Genomic DNA, 20,837 nt, shown 5'->3' with positions numbered 1-20,837 from the left:
CTGACCCCTGTACTCTCTGCATTGCCTACTCCTGACCCCATGTACATTTCTTACTCTTGGTCCCTGCACTCTCTGAATTATGCATTCCTGACCCGTGCACTCTGTGTTATGCACTCGACCCAGAGCATAGTAGGCTCAGCTTTTACCACCAAATGAAAGCTCTATATGGCTAAAAAAATGTATACATAATTAATTTGGATACAGTGCTGCATGACGAAAAAGCACACTAACCATAAGTCAAATAAGACAAACTATCACATCACTGAAAACTAAAAAAATTACCTGGAAAGGAAGTTAACCATACCGCTTAAAACCCTGCTTACTGTTACAATCTGACCACACTCACCATTCAATGCAGTGTGTTTTTTCGTCATGCAGCACTGTATCCAAATAAATTTTGTCCCATCCCCATTCAAAGTGGCCATTTGGAGTGGGAGTTCCCAGGATGTAATTTTGAAAATCTGGCCACCTTAAACTATGGCTTTGACCAAGCCCTCCAGTTTACCCTACTCTCCTATTAAAGCCCCTCGAGAGTATTTTATACTTACTTTCCCAGATTTCTTCATGCCTTGGATTTCGGGTCCTCTTTCCTCAGGTTTAGCATTAAGAGTTCCATCTACTATAGGCCTTGTGCACACTGGTCATTTTGCCAAGACTCCGTTTCTCCTGGCAGCAATAGCAATGTTTTGACATAAGAAAATGTGTTTAGGCACGCTTTAGTGCATCAAGATCTTGGGTGTTAGGCTTCGTACAGACGGACGGACTGTTCGCTGAAATCGGTCCGCCGGACCGTTTTCAGCGGACATGTCCGCCCGGAGATTTCTGTCTGATGGTTGTACACACCATCAGACAGAAATCCGCGGACCAGTTTCAGCAGACATGTTCGTTGTGTGTACGGGGCCTAAATCTTGGGTGCTAAAATAATAATGTATTGTGGCCCATTTAAATAAATTGATGCTCAAGCACTAAACGCACTAATGCCCTGTTCATCCGATGAAACCGGTCTGATGGATTTTTTCATCAGATATCCGATGAAGCTGACTTTCATCAGTCGTGCCTACACACCATCAGTTAAAAAAACGATCGTGTCAGAACGCGGTGACGTAAAACACAAGACGTAATGAGAAAAATGAAGTTCAATGCTTCCAAGCATGCGTCGACTTGATTCTGAGCATGCATGGATTTTTAACCGATGGACGTGCCCACAGACGATCGTTTTTTTTTCTATCGGTTTTTTAACCATCAGATAATTTTAAAACAAGTTCCTATTTTTTTCACCGATGGATAAAAAAACGATGGGGCCCACACACGATCGGTTCGTCTGATGAAAACGGTCGTTTTCATCAGACGAACCGATCGTGTGTACGCGGCATTAGTGTTAACAGCACATTTAAACCAGTGGCAGCTGGTGCTCAATATTTTGAGGGAGTGACAAATTAACGCCAATCCCCTCCGTAGGAGATGAATAAATGAATGAATGAATGAATGACTTGTATAGCACTACACATGCAAACTGAATCGCCTCTAGGCGCTTTTTCCAGCCATAGTCTGCTTGGCTGGTGCGGTCATTTTACCCCGTAGGATCAAGACACGCTTGGGACACACAGTCATACACATATATACTGGGCCAATTTGGACAAGATCCAATTTACTTACCAGCATGTCTTTGGAGTGTGGGAGGAAACCGGAGTACCCGGAGGAAACCCACGCAGGCACAGGGAGAACATGCAAACTCTAGGCAGATGGTGTCGTGGTCGGGATTCGAACCAGCGACCCTTTTGCTGCTAGGCGAAAGTACTACTCACTACACCACCGTGCTGCCACGGACGATGGACGGGAATGCGCCAATCGCACCCCCCGATTGCTGCCGCATTCCTGTTAATCTCCACCAATCAGAGGCCTCCTTACCTTAGGAAGGAGGCAGGTCAGGCAGACATGGATCCGGGCTGCAGCTCCTTGCTATGGGGTTATTGCTTCTTCTCCAGGCCAAACAGGGAGGAAGTCCTGACTAAGACCCGCCCAATCGGGTCTCAGGAACTGCTTCCTGATTGGCCAGAAGGAGAATCAGGAAGACAATAGCGAATATTAATTCTCTATTGTCACACAAGTGGCTGGACTTTGGGCACAGTGCTCTGTGCCGCAAGCCCACCCTTTTTTTAAACCAATTAGAGCCTCAGGCTCTTATCATGTGCTTTAAAAAAAACACATTGAAATCCATGTGACCGGTGGCTCGCATGTAGATTAGGGGGTCATACGAATGGGATGGGGGACGGCACCTGTGCACCCCCTATGGATTAGCTGCTACTGGTTTAAACGCATCAAAAGCTTTTTCTGCCAAAAACACTAGCTTTGTTTTTATTTTCACCCTCTAAACTCCTCTAAATGCCTCTGTGTGCATGGACACATTGACTAGCATTCAGGGGTGTTTAGAGGCAGAAAAAAAACAGACATCCCTAGAAACAGCAGAAAAAATATCCAGTGTGCGTAAAGCCTTAACATTACCAGTTCAATGTACATTAAAACCTTTCAAAAATTAACCCTTCCCTATCCCCTACCCTTAGCATACAACATATCATTTTCCCCTACACTACAGGTTCACTTTATACCAGACTGGGCATTTTTTCCTTTGTTCTGAGTCTGGAGTTTGTCCAGCGGCCACACTCCTGTAATTCTGCACTGTTTTGTGCCCTCATTTCTGAACCGCGTGAAATATATTGTGCAATCATTTAAAATAAAACAGCACTGTAGGACAGGCATTGATATTTCATACAAGGCGGCTGCATTTTTTAAAAATTATTCACATGAAATGAGAAGCCTTACATACCCACGGGACTCCAGCTAGTTAATTGTCTAAAAGTTGGAAGAAGTTTACAGAGAAATTGAAAAAATTATTCAACGGTTTCTTTGTTTTTCAGCCTCACACATTAGTGACCAGGTAATTAAATTCAGACTGGCTTATGCAAGAAGACAATGTAAAGAGAAACAGTCATATGAAAAATGCAGGAGAAACGAGGCCGCCAGCAGTAAGGTGCAATCTTATCGCTACAGGTCACTTGAGTTACAGCCGAACTCCAGGCAAAGAGCCAAATAAACAGATGAAATATATAATCAGATACACACATAAGAGAGCAGTTTTACCTGCAAATAGATCTGTATTTTAGCCCATCCAATTCTGAAATTTACACAGCCAGACAGCAGAGCTAACATGGTGACCTGACTATTCTCTACTTTTGAAGTTTAGCTATAGAAAAATCCCTACAGCTTTTGTCACATCATTTACCTGTAAGGAAGTGTAACACCCTGTAGTTTAAGCAGGGAGCTCCTCACTAATGTACTTGCCAGGAGTAGTTATCCTGGTTGATTGATAGAGATCTATTGATTTCTCACTAAGTTTGGCCTTGTTGCACTTTTCTCTTCTACCACCAGGTGGTCGGGTACTTGGTGGTACTAGATATGAGAAGGGTAACCCAAGGTCAGAGGTATGTGGGGTATCTCAGCCAATCGTCAGGGGTTTTCTTGAATCCTTTGGCCTGCTGGGAGCACCTATATATTTGGGTGGAGTCAGGTGATCAGTGTTCTGTACCACCTGGACAGCTGTCTGGGTGGACGTGTGTTGTATTTGTCCCGGGCTGCTGTGTGAGGGCCTATCCAGAAGTAAGAGGGCAGAGCAGGGTTGGGATTGTGGCTTGCAATCCAACCAAAAGTGTCGGTTCTGCCAGCCGGAGAACCTGTCGTTGGCAGAGGTAGAAGGGGAGCTGTCACCACTAAGGAACCAACCACCTTTCCCATGGACCACAGTGAGTAACTAACTAAGCAAGTACCGGAGCGGTATTCTCACCGGACGGGTACGGTGGAGAATCAGGAAACTTCAGGCGATGATCAAGTTAGGGACCCAACCAGCAGAAGTGACGCTTGCTGAGCAGCCTTGTGTGTCAAGCCAGGGGCCAAGCCGGTCAGCAGGGGTGAAGCTTAAGGAGTATCTGGAGTGCCATGCTAGTGACCCAGCAGGGAAGCGTGGGGGAGATACCACCGCAAAGATTGGAGGAGCTCAAGGGATTCAGAGTAATTGAATCAGTGGGTCTAGTGAGAGACCAGGAGGTCAGTGTTGAAGAACTAGAAGAAGCAGTTGTAGTGAAGCTGAAGGAACTGTTATATTTGTGTTAGGAACCAGATAAAGACTGTTGCCATAAGAGACAGCATTCCTGCATGTGCAGATGTGGCGTTGTTCTCCTTTAAGGGGGAATGGCAGGGGGCGTATCCTATGCCTACATACATTTGCTAGTAGGTGTCCCTCATTCTCATCTCAAAATGTTGGGAGGTATGATTTACTGTTAAAAAAAGGTGTGAAATGCAAGACTCCGGTGGGCGTAACAAGATGTCCGCTAGCCGCCTTCTCACTGTATCCATACTGTGGACAAGTGCGGGGTGTAGCAAGATGGCGACAACGGAACGTCACTTCCGTTACAAAATCTGACTGGACGCCTAATCTGACAAAACACCTGCATGGATTCCAGGAAGTAAATGCTACATGAATCATCTGCCCTTACTCAAGATGGCCATCGCCAGAAATGCCCGGAGGGTGTTTTTAAAGTGATTTCTCAGCAAAATAAAGCATGGAGACAAGGATGGATGTGTTTGAATATTAAAAAAATAATTAAATAGCATTTTTGGTTTGTGGTGCTCAGAAGCAGTGTAGTTCTGCTATAAGGTAAAAAAAAGTCTGTCTTTAGGACCACTTTAAAAAATGATCACACCACTCCTTGAAACTGCACTAGTTTCTGCTTGGTGACTAGAGTTTAGCAATGGAAGGCCACGTATTTCTCTCACGATAGGTTTGCTTTAAAATGACTCATAAAACTTAGTGAATTGATCGTTATATGCACCTGATTTATTTTACAGCAAGGGCAGTGACAACTACATAATGCCACAATCCTTGAAATCTTCTCAACAATAATAAGCTTCCTCTTTATACCGCGTATTTATGGCGGTTTATATAAACTTGCCATTTCCAGTCTAACATTTTGTCTAACCTTGCCAACAGGCATTTGTTTCTTGCGTGCTGATTATATTAGTGTAGACATAGGTTGGGATTCAAGGATATTCATAATCTGAAGAAAGAATATACCCAGAAGAATAGGCCATGTATAAGCCAAGCTGATATTAACATATTACGCTTTCACTTCACACAACGCAGATAATCATGGCAGAATATTTATTAAGGTTGCAGATGCCTAGTTAACAGTACAGGCACGCTATTAAGTATTACATCGAACCATTGTCAAAGTGCTCAGCGCTGTCAAAGCACCACTATAGGGCTGATTCTATTGTTGTGTTGTGAAAGAAGGCCAAAGTACAGCTCATCGGAGTTCAAGAATCAAGCTGTTACAGTAAGAATATTAGAAACTGCGTGGAAGAACGTTGCGCCTTTCTGCGTCTCACTCTCAATGGGAGCCGTCTCTGATTTAAAACAATGCACTCCTTCTGTAGGTGAGATTTTTATCCCAAGGCTTGTTGATCACGGAGAGTCATTTTAGTGAAGGGCAGGCAGTTACGAAAAGTAGATTGTACAAATCTGTAAAGTCACCTGATTTTTTACCTCCATCGCACTGCATAATGTACAAATCTTTTGTGACGTCTAAGGGCTCATTCACGCCATGTCTGTGAAGCTGCATTAATCTGCATTATCAAAGTAGACTCAACACAAGGACGCATAGGGCGCTTTTCAAACCACATTCAGTCTAGGCCGATACGTAGTCTTCTATATTTTTTGGTAAAAAAATCGCAATAAGCGATTGGTTTGCGCAAAAGTTATAGCGCCTACAAAATAGTGGACATAATTATTATTATTTTTCATAATTTTTTTTTTCACTAGTAATGGCGGCGATCTGCGATTTTTATTGGGACTGCGACATTATGGCGGACACATCGGACACTTTTGACACATTTTTGGCACCATTCACATTTATACTGCGATCAGTGCTATCAATATGCACTAATTACTGTATAAATGTGACTGGCAGGGAAGGGGTTAACACTAGGGGGTGAGGAAGGGGTTAAATGTGTACCCTGCAGGAAGTGGTTAAGATCCTGTGGGGGGTTGAATCGAGATCACAAACTTTTAATTGATTAATCGTGCAGCTCTAGGGCACATAGAAAAAAATGTTTTTTATGGGCCCTGTTCACACCATACACGTGGGTATGTGGGCAGGGCAAACTATGTGGCAGTGGTTTAACCCTTTTACTGCCACTGACACGTGTCACATGAATATTCCCCAGAAAATTGAACCCTTCCCCCCTGCACAAACAGATGTACTGTATGTAAACACAATCATCAGGGGCATCTATGTACCAAAGTAAATGCACTACAAATATTAATTACTGTGACAGACCCAACCCGTGACAGGGGCTTTTGGAGGGGACTGTTGGGTAGCCTTTAGCCTACTAACTATGGTCCCTTGCTTTTGAAGGGGCTCTTTTCTTTGGGAGGTGTGTGCCTGGGTGACATTTTGAGTGGTTTTGCTTCAGATTCAGGTCTATGCCTCCCCAAAACAAACAGACTCTGGCAACCTAGGACCCAGATACAGATTTGGGGCCTCTATGCCCAAACCAGCATAGACTGCTTCAACTTCCCCTAGACTCAGAGACTCATAGCAGATGTTAACATAATCATCTTAAAACAACCTGATGCTGGGCTCTCCTGCTATAATCTGTTTAGTAAACTGTCCTTTTCTCATGGTATAATTTCCCCATTGTTTGCCTCGTAGGTGTGAATTCCCATTGTTAATTAAGTCACATATTGTTTCTGTCTGTCTGCTAATCCTCTTGGAGATGTGAATAGCATTGTGTCCACTTTACCTTGTTACTGAACCATTGTTGGATGTTTATGTTTTATGTTACAGTAGGTGTTCATTAGATGCACTGATATTACTGTTTACAGTTGCAATGTTTAGGATAATGTGATCAAGCTCTTGCCTGATTGTGTGTGGTATACGTATATTCTGTGTGAGTTTACATAAAGTCAGTCCCAGTTTGCATCTAAGCTAGTGTCATCTGTTTCTTGGGTGCAATGCTCAGCTATAATGCCTTGTTCCTGGTTCCAGAGTGGAGGAAACTGTAATTTGGTGGAAATACCCAGGCTGGTTTCCAGGTGGGCTATTACAATTACCAGCCTGAATGAGAGCAATCATTCTAAAGCTATAATTTATTGTGTCTTTTAAAGTGTCGCTTTGAAAGTGTCGCCTATGGAAAATTTCACAAATCTCAGGAGAGTTTATGTCCAATCAGGAGCAGGCTCCACCATTATGGCTACCAGCACCCATTGCAGAGAACAAGTGCAGTGTTTTCCTATTGCTCCCTCTCCTGTCAGGGGGAGAAATGACCTATCGTCTGTTCATACAATGTATGAACAGCGATTTGTCATTTCCCCAAGTCAGTCCCACCCACCCTTCAGTTAGAACACACACAGGGAACATACTTAACCCCTTCTTCACCCCCTAGTGTTAACCCCTTCCCTGCCAGTGGCATTTTTATAGTAATCGATGCATTTTTATAGCACTGATCGCTATAAAAATGCCAATGATCCCAAAAATGTGTCAAAAGTGTCCGAAGTGTCCGCCATAATGTCGCAGTACCAATAAAAATCACTGATCGCCGCCATTACTAGTAAAAAAAAATATTAAGAAAAATGCCATAAAACTATCCCCTATTTTGTAAACGCTATAACTTTTGCGCAAACCAATCAATAAACGCTTATTGCGTTTTTTTTATACGGAAAATATGTAGAAGAATACTTATCGGCCTAAACTGAGAAAAAAAAATTATATATTTTTGGGGGATATTTATTATAGCAAAAAGTAAAAAAATATTCATTTTTTTCAAAATTGTCGCTGTATTTTTGTTTATAGCGCAGAAATTAAAAACCGCAGAGGTGATCAAATACCACCAAAATAAAGCTCTATTTGTGGAAAAAAAGGACGCCAATTTTGTTTGGGAGCCACGTCGCACGACTGCGCAATTGTCAGTTAAAGCGACGCAGTGCCGAATCGCAAAAAGTGGCCCGGTCATTGACCAGCAATATGGTCCGGGGCCATAGGCGTGCGCACATAGGATGTAAGGTGTGCCTGGGCACACCCTAATCACCCTGTACTATGCAGATTCCCCCTGCTGCCTGGCTGCAGAGAAAAGGACTGGGGAATCTCTGTCCTCAGTCCCTTTCTCTGTCTCAAAAGTTAGACATCAGGGGTCTGTTTAGACCACTGATATTTCACCAAAGCCCCCAAACAGGGCTCCTAAAAAAAAACGAATATTAAAAATTAAAAATAAAATAATAAAAATAAAATTGTAAAAAAATAATAATACAAATAAAGATCAACTACTGACACCGATCTCTGCACTACTGACTTGCCCACTGCCATATATGGTATATTACACATGCATGTGTGTTTGAGCTTTGGTGTGCACACCCTAATGCAGTAGGCTGCGCACACCTATGTCCGGGGCTGAAGTGGTTAAAGAGTATATGAAAATGTAGTGATTGGGTTTGTATCCTCATTACATAATGCACAAAATGTTCTTACTGGATGTACAGTATAGTCTAGGTTTCCCTTCCTTCCTCTTTATTCATCTCACTGCTTCTGCGTTCATCATGCATGCACGATTCAATATACCAAATTGTCAAATGCAAAAAAGACTGAAGTGCAACTCTACTTTGATAAGAAAACACCAGTAATTACATATTAATTATTTAAGACAAATATCAGCAAGCAACATCCTGCGCAATCTATTTACCACAATGCCTGTGATCTGATTCTCTTTTAAGTCTCGTCTATTATAAATATAGTTAGCGTTGCTGTTTAATAGAGGCACGCTTCCATTTCCCTTAAGGGCTTTGTATATGTAATAAAATATTGGTATATATAATTATACACTCTGCTTATGCTTTTATGTGAAAAGCACACTGTAGATCACTTCATTTACTGCGGAGTAGTAATAAGCTGAATTATGGCAGGTTGTGAAAGACATGGGGAAGATTTAAACTGCAATTTATTGACTTAATAAAGGAGACTTTGGTATAAACAGACCAGATTTTAATGCTTTACCTTGGTGTCGTCTCTTACTTTCTGCTGGTGATTTTAATGAATATTACTTGCTTACACCACTCTCTCACCTTCCATTTGTGACATTTTATATTATGAAGCCTGCTGAGATTATTATTAATATAGATTCCAACATCCTAAAATAATTTCCAGGGACACATTCCTGCTGAATTGGTACTTATACGTTTGTCTGGATCTTGGCCATGGGTTTCCCTATTAAAGTGACACCTTTTCTAAATTAGTGCAAAATAAAAGGTGTAGTTCGAAAACAGATGCATGCAGGTTGCTGTTCTGCGGGGGAGCATCTCGCTATTATATAAACTGTTTATCACCAATAATGATAGATTAACCTACCAGGTGCCATGGGAGAGGGGTCTGTCCATAACCCCTGGGGCGGAAGACTGGCGTAAATGGGGCACGAGAATTCATAAAGGCATTCTGAATGTAGCCTTGATAGAAGCAGGCTATAAAGTCCACGCCAGATGGCACTTGGTGCCAGAGCTCTTGTAAAAAATGTATCCAGGTGCCTCAGCCGGGTGCTTCAGGGGTTGTGCTCAAATTGGAACACCATTACATATGTGGCGGGCGTGCCCTATGGTCCGCCGCTTTTGAATAAGGGTACACTCGCTTATTTTCTCGGTCAATATCCCTAAAGAAGCAAGTATAGCTTAAATAAATAAGCCTCTTGAAAATATCCTTCGACCCAGACCCTGATTTATTTCATGTTACTAAAATGGCTATAGCCACAGGAAAAGCCCTGTCATAGATTTTGCCCTGATGAAACGGAAACTCACATGGATCATGCTAAACGAAAAGGTGGTGAGCATCTTACAAGATAAGCAACCAACCTTTGAAAAAGTTTGGTCTCCTTGGCTAAATTATTTGCAGGTCCCACAAGACTGATGCCAATAATGACTGGAGGATCCCCGGACAGACTCACTTCTTCCCTCTTTCTTTACCATTACTATTGTTCCTCTGATCCTAACCGATCTAGGAATCATGTTCTATCTGCTTTTCCCCTTCCCTTTTTTCTCATCCTTTCCTCTTTTTCTACTCAAACAAATTTATTGCTATAATTGAGGGTTTGGAGCCCCCATCATGGGAGACAGGGGGAAGATATTTGGAGGAAAATGGTCACTGGACTATAACCCTCTATATCGTTTTTGAGGGCCTACTCACAGTGACTAAGTTTCAGCAAGGTAGACATGCCTGTCGAATGGGTCCTGCGTGACTCCGAAATGTTGCACTTTTCTTGTGCTGTGATCATGCAATAAACTACCCGTTTGGACGCCACTGATCCTTGGTGTGCTGGCAAATATCTACCTTGTGACTTGAACCAGTATCCATCTGGTTGTTGCTACAGCACGCTATTTCGGAGAGCTTATACCAGGAACGTGTGCGATGGGAATATGAAACATTACATACGTTTCAGCAAGGTCTCAATCTCAGGATCTTCCTACCCTCATTCATCTTCATATTGATATACAGGGCAATACTCCTGACGACCACCTCTCAGGGATAATAATGTCTCTGTAATGCACTATGTTTATAACCCAAAGATTACTTTACTTGTCTACTTCTGTCATGCCCACATGTTCCACTGAGGCCTTACTAAAGACCTAACCGGTCTACCAAGCTCTTCCCCTGATGATTCCATACTCTCCTCCCCTCATTTGTTTTGTACCAGTTATTATTGTATGATTCAGAGCATGCGAGAATTGTTTGCTGCTCTGCACAGTGTTCAATTCAAGGCTTTTTTTCAGCTGGAACTTGGTGGAATTGAGTTCTGCCACCTCTGGCTGAGGCTGTCTGCTTCCTGCTCAACATTATCACTTGTAAACACAGACATTTGGCTTCTGTGTTTACAAGTGACAGCTTGTCTCCCAACAGCTCCCACAAATTTGATCTCCTGAGCGGCTCCCACTGAGTGTATGATGGAGACAAGAGAGATCCAGGTACTGACACCCCCACTAGATTATCTCCCTGCAAGTGAGAGAGGCAGAGCCACCTACAGTGTGTGGGTAGGTACTAGAGCCCCCTGGGTGCTTCAGCTTAATACAGCAACACAATTAACATACCTCTCAACATTTTGAGATGGGAATGAGGGACACCTACTAGCAAACATATGTAGGCATAGGACACGCTCCCTGCCACACACCCTTAAAGGATAATTAACCAAAAAAAAAAGGTTTATTAAATCCACAAGAGCTTTTTTTACCACTACTATTCCTTTATAGTGGCTTTAAAAATGTACAAATGCAGCAATTTAGAATTTGGATGAAAGGTTTAGCACTGAGAAACACTTTTTTAAAGATAAAAAGTGCATTTTATATACAACTATGAGGATCAGACCAAAATACGGGACAAATGAGGGGGAAGATGGACAGAGGGAAATTGCTCGAAATCAGGGACAGTCCCTCGAAATCAGGGACAGTTGGGGGCTATGCAATTAAGACAAGTGGAAGATGGTGGAGCTTTAATGAGGAAGAAGATAGGGACAGTGGAAGGGGGGTTGCATACAGAGGTCAGAGTTGAAGAGGGGTGAAAGTGAGATGTGAATAGGGGATGCAGAGGTAGGCAGCTGTTGAAGAAGTCTAAGCAATGCACTCTGTGTAGTACAGCGCACCCCTTGACACAACTGGTTCAATTAATCTACCAACAATATGATTGAAACAGAGAATAAAAGGTGTACTTAAAGAAGAGCTATCATAAAAAAAATCATTGTTCTATCTCCATGAATTTGACCCATGTTGCCCCCCCCCTCCCCACCCCTTCCTCCACAGTCATCTGTCAACATATTCCATTCTTGTTATAGCTAGGAAGGAGACAACAACTTCATAATGGCTTCTTGTCTTGGCTCTGAGCACATTCACTTGGCAAGTGGCAGCAAGAGGAATACAGAGGGACATAAAGTGCATCGGGTGAACAGCTGGAGGGATCTCAGGGATGACAGCACAGATGAGAAGTTAGAGATGCAGGACCATCCTTCTTGAAGATCAGTACTCTGATAACAGTTTGAGAGCAATTTGCTGGGTCTTCCATAGAAGCTCTTTGCTATTGTAGCCCTGCACACCAGGTCTAATGGTTGAGAACCGTACACCTGGCTGCAGATCACATACCCAACCACCTTTGCCTACTCAGGTACAGTCTTTATAAACACCTGAGGGTGGGTAACAGATAAACGTATACTGTCTGCATAGGCGTGCGCACAGGATGTGCCAGGTGTGCCTGGACACACCCTAATCACTCTGTGTGGTGTATATTGGTTATCCAATGGTTAGACCCCTGATATTTCAAAATAAATCTCCCTTTTAATTTTTTTCTCCTAAAAAATTGTGAAAACAATTAAAATAATATTGACTGCACTACTGACACCACCAATATTGGTCCTTATGACATTGTCCACTGTTCTACTGACACTGTCTGTATATATACACACATGCACACACACGCATATGTGTTTTTTAGCTTTGGGGTGCACACCCTAATGCAGAGGTGGGCAAACTACGGCCCGCGGGCCGTATACGGCCCAGCGGACCTTTTAATCCGGCCCCCGGGCGGATCGCTAGAAATCTGAATTTGAAGTCTGAATTTGCAGCCGAAAGAATTGCGGGTGTTAGCCGCACCTCTTTCCCACCCCCCCGCTGGTGCAGCCGAAGAAACCCGTGGGTGTTAGCCGCGCCTCCTTTCCCGCCCCCCGCTGATTCAGCCGAAGAAGCCATTGGAGCTGGCCACGCTTCCTTTCCCGCCCCCCGCTGACGGCATTCCCAGCCGCCCGTCACCACGTGGAGTGAGTGTCCCCGAATTCAAAAAAGTCCCCCAATTCCCGCCAAGTAATGACCCAGTCCCGACTCCTCACCTCACACTGTGCACACTGCACAGGCTGCTGTAGGAGACCCGAGACGGCCGAGGACTGCAGGCAGCAAAACACTGGACAGGACAGAGATTTCATCATCATCATCATCAGGTACTTGCTTGTGGGGATGCTGGCAGCAATTGATGGCACACTGGCAGCAATTGATGGCACACTGGTGGCACACTGACAGCAATTGATGGCACACTGGCAGCAATTGATGGCACACTGGTGGCACACTGGCAGCAATTGATGGCACACTGGCACCAATTGATGGCACACTGGCAGCAATTGATGGCACACTGGTGGCACACTGGCAGCAATTGATGGCACACTGGCAGCAATTGATGGCACACTGGTGGCACACTGGCAGCAATTGATGGCACACTGGCAGCAATTGATGGCACACTGGCAGCAATTGATGGCACACTGGTGGCACACTGGCAGCAATTGATGGCACACTGGCAGCAATTGATGGCACAATGGCAGCAATTGATGGCACACTGGCAGCAATTGATGGCACACTGGTGGCACACTGGCAGCAATTGATGGCACACTGGCAGCAATTGATGGCACACTGGCGGCACACTGACAGCAATTGATGGCACACTGGCAGCAATTGATGGCACACTGGCAGTAATTGATGGCACACTGGCAGCAATTGATGGCACACTGGTTTATGTATGTCTTAGTGATTGATTAACATCACAACTTCATTGATTTGAAATTGATACCCTTATTTTTTGTATGATTTTTGCTTTTGCTCATCACTGCCACACACATGCAGCCATGCATTGCACGTGTGTGGCAGTAATGAGCAAAACTAAAAATCATACAAAAAAAAAGCTATCAATGAAGTTGTGATGTGAATCAATCACTAAGACAATAAGACATACATAAACCATAATTTATGACACGGCATACATTGTCGTTTGGCAGGACTTTATGGGGACAATGTCTGCAGTCTCTGATCCTCTCTAGTATCATGTCTGCAGTCTCTGATCCTCTCTGGTATCATGTGCGCAGTCTCTGATCCTCTCTGGTATCATGTCCGCAGTCTCTGATCCTCTCTGGAAATTTTCACTAATATGAGTCACAAATAGTGAAAAATGTTCATTGTTTTGGGAAATTTTGTTTAATAAATTACATTTTTTTTCTTGTAAGGCAACCTCACTTTTTCATTGTTTAACTATAACAAGTACTCGTACCAGTTGTCCAACAATGATATTTACTGCTTTTTATAAAGAAATACAAATGATTTTATGCAGTATTGAGTTTAGCCTTTTGGCCAGGCCCTCCAAAATATTTTTAGTTTCTCATGTGGCCCCATCGAAAAAATAATTGCCCACCCCTGCCCTAATGCAATAGGCTGCGCACACCTATGATTGTCTGGGTGTCTCTGGGGGTCCAGAGAGTTTTGGGAACACAGGAGATAGTAGGGAGAGGAGTTAAAGCAGAACTCCATGAACATTTTTTTCCCATGCAGTGGATTGCATGGATTAACTGCTTGTCTTTGTCTAGGGGATTGCAGATCAGAGATATACTTACCTAATCTGCTGATTCTCCCAGCGCAAGACCCATCCCTGACGCTCCTGCCCCCCACGGTCTAGAGGTCTTGTGCGGTGTACTATTGAGTACTAGACATGTGCATTAGTTTTCGTCCGAATGCATTTTCGCCCGAATTTCGGGAACATTCACGTTCGTTGTAACAAAATCTGAAATTCGAAAAAGATCCGACATAAAAAATGCTTTATTTCATTTTGTTGCGACAACAGTTCGATATAGATAGAAGATTAGACATGACGGTGACAATAGCGATCTGTGTCTATCGAACCTGCGGTTGAATGTGCCTAACCTAACTCTAATCCAAGATTATTCGACATAAAGAGAAAAAATTCGACATTATAGGGACATGAAGATTCGACATACAGAGAAAAGATTCGACATTATAGAGACATGAAGATTCTACATACAGAGAAAAGATTTGACATGAAGATTCAACGAAGCAGTCGCCGCGAGTGGACATTTATGGTCAAATGCTCCCCCCATAGGCTATAGAAGAATTTGAATGTTGGTTGACTAGTAATAATAATTAATAAATATAATTATTACTAGTGTCATACAACATTAGAATTCTACTATAGCTTGTGGGTGGAGCATTCGACCGGAAATGTACGATTGCGGCGTCGTACAGTTTAGCTGCTTCGTCAAATCTTCTTGAAACATTCGACAGACACCAAAAGCCTTCAACTGACAGATTCGACCTTAATTCAGATTTTCGGAGACAAATCCATTTTTTAACAAAACTAAATAAATAAAAACTAATTTCGGGAGTAACTAAATTAATTAATTTTTTGGACCGAAATTCCAAAACAAAATATTTCAGTGTACACATGTCTATTGAGTACTATGTAGTACTGGGAGAATACGGATGTGGCAATGTGAGTGCTTCCCCTTCCCCCATTTTTTCATTACTATGTAGTACTATCATGTGTACTACATGAGGATGGCAGGAACAGTCCACTGCTGGACATGGGGGAGTGCCATTTTTCGGAGGATCAAAGGATCAGGTAAGTATAGGCTCTATGATCACCACTAGAGGAAATGAGCAATTAACCAATTCAGTGCGGGCACATCCCTACTGCATGAGAAAAAGAATTCCCATGCAGTGTCTCTAGACATGGTAAATACAAAAGCACTCTGATACAGAATTACTAATACAATTCACTTTTATGTCATTTGCCATGCAGCCTATTTCTCTATTGTGTTCATGATAGGACTGGAGGCAACATGAGACAACAAATGGGCTTATTTAATATTTGCATTTTGTAAGAACTGTTCTGTGTTGCCCCACAGCCATCAAACACTAGAAAAATTACAGCTGGGAACCAACATTTGAATATGATTAGTAGCGGTATAGAAACCATTCTCAAGACAAGACAAATAATAACTGTCGTTAATGACAGTTGGCAGTTTTTTTCTGTTAAATTACTGAACAGGAAGTCAACCGAGACTTAGAAAGTATTCCACTACCTAATAAGACTGCCTTAGTGACCAGTTAGGATACTCTCAAGTGATGCTAAATGATGTAGTAAACATAGGAATAATCTTGAAAATGCATCCGCTGCATTTGTAGGCCTGGGTTGGTATTTTAAGTATTTTATTTCTCAATAAGACCCCTCTCACACTGGTGCTGCCCATAGTGTCGGCAGTAAAATAGCTGTAAAACGCTGCTATTTTACTGTCGGATTTGCAGCGCATTTCGGCCGCTAGTGGGGCGTTTTTAACCCCTGCTAGCAGCCGAGAAAGGGTTAATACTGCCAGCAATGCGCCACCATAGTGGTACGGCAGCGCTGCCCATTGATTTCAATGGGCAGGAGCGCATTAGCAGCAGTGAGTTCACCACTGCTAATGAGCTCCAGAATTAAATGGTTTAGTTCATCTTTGCTAAAAACTGACTTTGCAGGTAAGGGATGCCTGAAGATAAACCCAAACGGTGCAGCTTTGAACAAAGTTGAACAATGCCCTTGCTAAAGGTGTACGCCATGTACGTACCTCCTGAACCTTGGCTAAAAAACTCCTAGAGATGTCCCCATCCTTCCTTGTTCCTAGGACATTGCTAAGACACTCCCAGCTGTCACTGCTCATTTTTATAATTGCAGGTGTGAGTAGGGTTGCCACCTGTTCGGGATTCACCTGGACAGTCTGGGTTTTGAATTATGTGTCCGGGTTTCAGTCAGACTGAAACCTGGACACATCATTGAGATTGGGCTGTGACTCCCCAAGTAACCAAGATAATCACGCACAAATCTGTTGCCGCCCCCGGGAGCTGCGGCAGCTGTCTGGGGGCAGGTTCAGCATCACTGGGGGGACAGGGCGTAATGGCAGCAAGAGAAATTTGGCCACACCCACTGATCACTGCAGCACGCTATGTGCATTGCATTACTACTCTCCTTGGGCCGATCAAAGGTGTCCCAGGCTGCTAAAGTGTTTGGGTTTTGCTTGAAGAAAAGGTGACAAACCTAGGTGTAAGCTCTCTGTTTCTGATTATAACCCCTACACAGTAGCTTTGACCTCAGCGCTGCTGCGACAGGAGAGAAAACAAGCCGACATGTGCTGGGGTTTAAGAGGTTGCTTCTGTGATGATGTGGGTGAGCACAGTGCTTTAAGTGGGCCAAAAGAGGTGCCGGTACTCTATTAGGCGCCGGTCCCCCCCCCCCCCCCCAATACTGAACATGAAAATATATATATTTTACAAACCCTCTCTTAGACGAAACCTAACATTTGATTTTGCTGCTAAAATTACATAAACCAGCTGATGATGTCAGAAACTAAAAAAAGAGAAGATAAAATGGGCACAAAGCATGACAAGGGACAGACACCACAGAAAATAGATAGAATAATGGATCTTATTCATCAGTCACTCTGAGCAGTCCATGTGCAAGCTTGCAACAATAATCATACAATGAACATCTTCCTACTTTTCAAGACGGTTTAAAATAAACATAAAAGGAAAATAACAGGCCAAGTCTGCATGGCTGTCTGAAACAAGCCATGATAAATTGATAGGAGAAGTGTATACATATCAGTCTGTGAGCAGCCATAGGTAGCAACAAAACACTCACCAGTACTCTGTACTTCAGAAGTTCAGATCCAAAGCAAAGTCCGGTGTTTTTCACTTTGCTGCACCGTCCTGACTCCTAGGAGGGCCAGTCACCCGCTCACATTCACCACGCCGCACTGATCGCTCCTCACAGGTGCGCGGAAAGGAGTTGACGTCACCTAACGTGAGGTCAACTCCCTGCCGGCTCAAGCCGTACTCTGCACACGGCCCACCCCCCTCCACTAGCTGATGGCCGGCCCAGCCAATGACATTATGGAGGAGAGAGACGGTGCGCGATGTAATTCGCCCTGCGCCGGCCAGCCACTACAATGCTGTAGCTAGCTCTCCGCTGCGTTCCGGTACCGGAAACCCACGTACTGGGCGCACGGAGAGGTGCTGGTACTCTCCAGGGCCATTTTTGGAAGTGGCGGTACTGAGTACCGCCGCGTTCCGGCCCACTTAAAGCACTGGGTGAGCAGTAATAGTTGGGAGTATCTCAGCAACATCCCAGTTAGGAGGCAGGTTAAGGGGGAACACCATTTCTGGGAGTTTTTTAGGCTTTGAGAAATACATAGACACCCCACACCTACATTAATTATTACATTTTGGTCAAAGATACATTAGCCCATGGCTCACACCTATGTGTTTTCTAGTGCATTTTTCAGAAATGCATTACAGTCCATTTAACCACTTACGGACCACCCGCCGCAGGAATACATTGTCTGTTTTGAAGAGGAATACCGTTGTTATGGTTGCATCTAGCTACCAAAACCCCAGTATCCTCTTCTTCAGCGGGCGGTCTGCTACAAGATAAAAGTGGTCTCTGCGGCGGCGGGAGAGGGGGAGGCCCCCCTCCTGCCGCTCTCCAGTGCCCACCACCGCCTACCTTTGGCAGTGGAGGCGATCGGATCTGTCCCCTGCATGGGTATGGAGACGAGTGAGGGGAAGATGACCCGTCTTCATATCACTGCAGGGCGGAAGTGACGTCAAAACTTTACTTCCATCCAATGCTCTTAAAGGGACATTTTTTTTGTTTCTTTTTTTTAGAATGTAACACATTTTTATTTTATTTTTTTTATAGAATTTTAGTCTAAATATGAGATCTGAGGCCTTTTTGACCCCAGATCTCATATTTAAGAGCACCTGTCATGCTTTCTTCTATTACAAGGGATGTTTACATTATTGTAATAGGAATAAAAGGGACCCAAATGTATTTTTTTTTTAAACAAAGTCAAAATAAAGTAAAAGAAAAAAAATGTTTTTTAAAGCCCCCCATCCCGACGAGCTTGCGTGCAGAAGCGAACGCATACATGAGTAGCGCCCGCATATTAAAATTGTGTTCAAACCACACATGTATTACCGCAATCGTTAGAGCGAGACCAATAATTCTAGCTCTAGTCCTCCTCTGTAACTCAAAACATGCAACCTGTAGAGTTTTTTAAAATGTCGCCTATAGAGATTTTTAAGGGTAAAAGTTTGTCGCCATTCTGCGAGCGGGCGCAATTTTGAAGCATGACATGTTGGGTATTACTCGGTGTAACATTATCTTTCATAATTAAAAAAAAAATTGGACTAACTTTACTGTTGTCTTATTTTTTAATAAAAAAAGTGTTTTTTTTTTTAAAGCGCGCTTGTAAGACCGCTTGCGGAAAAACGGTGTGACAAAAAATATTGCAATGACTGCCATTTTATTCTCTATGGTGTTAGAATTTTTTTTATATATAATGTTTGGGGGTTCTAAGACATTTTTTAGCAGAAAGAGGCTCGGTCCTAAAGTGGTTAACATGATTTCCTATGGATCTACATTTACACAGTTCACATCTGTTTATTTTGAGCCGGGGCATTTTTTGGAAAGGGTCAGGGACTTTTTTTCCTGCAGCAGATTGCATTTAGCATGTAATAGACTTCAATGGACCCGCACCAAAAACTCAAGTTTGCAGATTTTTTGGGCTAATAGGAAAGTATGACAGTTCTGTTCATTGTGTTCGCCTTTAATGTGACTTTGATGTGACATTGATGCAGCTAGGTAAAAGTAGCATCAAAGTTGTGTCAAATTGGTGCAGGAACCTTTATGTGTATAAAGTCTATGCTGGGATTAAGATTAAGGGCTAGAGTTAGGGTTAAATGTTTGGGTTAGAAATAGCGATAATGGTTAGGGTTAGCGGTAATTGTTAGTGTTAGCGTTCTAACCCTAAGGTCGCGTACACACGGTTGTTTCAAACCGATGAGAATGGTCCGACAGGCCATTTCCATCGCCTCACCGCTGAAGTGGCCTGATGGTCTGATGTGTGTACACACCATCGTTTCAGAAACCGATCGGGTCAGAACGCGGTGACGTCAAGCACAACGACGTGCTGAAGTTCAAGGCTTCCAAGCATGCGTCGACTTGATTCTGAGCATGCGCGGGATTTGAACCGATGCTTTCTGTACTAACCATCGGTTTGGACCGATCAGGCAGCGGTCCATCGGGTCGATTTTAAAGCATGTTTTAAAATTTCAGACCGAAGGACAATAGACCGATGGGCTATACACACGGTCGGTTTGGACCGATGAAACTGAACCTCGGTCCATTCTCATCGGTTTTGTCCGACCGTGAGTACGCGGCCTAACAGTTACTGCTAACCCTAATGATTACAGCTACCCCTAATGATTATTGCTACTAACCCTAACCATAACTCTAATGCTTGACACTGCTAAAAGCTGCTAAATACCTTTAAATTTGCATAAATGCTAGGCGCATTTAGCACTTGAGAATTAATTTCAATAGCCAGAATAAATTAACGCCCAAGAGCATGACACTCGTAAAAGCTCCTAAATGCTTGTAAAAGCTTTAGACACTTTTACAAGCATCAGGCATTTTTTCTGCAAAAGCGCTGCTGGCTTTTAGAAGAGTTAAATAAACACCCTGTGTGCATGAGGCCTAACTACCTCTAACTCTAACATTAACCGTAACCCTAACTCTAATGCCACGTACACACGATCGGTCAAACCGATGAAAACGGTCTGATGAACCGTTTTCATCGGACCAAACCGATCGTGTGTGGGCCCCATCGGTTATTTATTCATAGGTTAAAAAAAAGCAATCTTGTTTTAAATTTAACCGATGGATACCTACGTAGGTGGAAGTGGGCGTGAGCCATGCTAATGAGGCGTGACCCCATGTAAATGAAGGACTGAGCGTCATAAAGTTACGAATAATGTACAACGCATGCGCCGTCCCGTGGACGCATCCCAGTGCGCATGCTCAGAATCACGTCGAAACAACTGCCTAAGATACGTCGAATCA

This window comes from Rana temporaria, chromosome 6 (genome assembly GCF_905171775.1).
Source record: "Rana temporaria chromosome 6, aRanTem1.1, whole genome shotgun sequence".
Taxonomy (NCBI): domain Eukaryota; kingdom Metazoa; phylum Chordata; class Amphibia; order Anura; family Ranidae; genus Rana; species Rana temporaria.
This window is presented reverse-complemented; position numbering follows the sequence as displayed.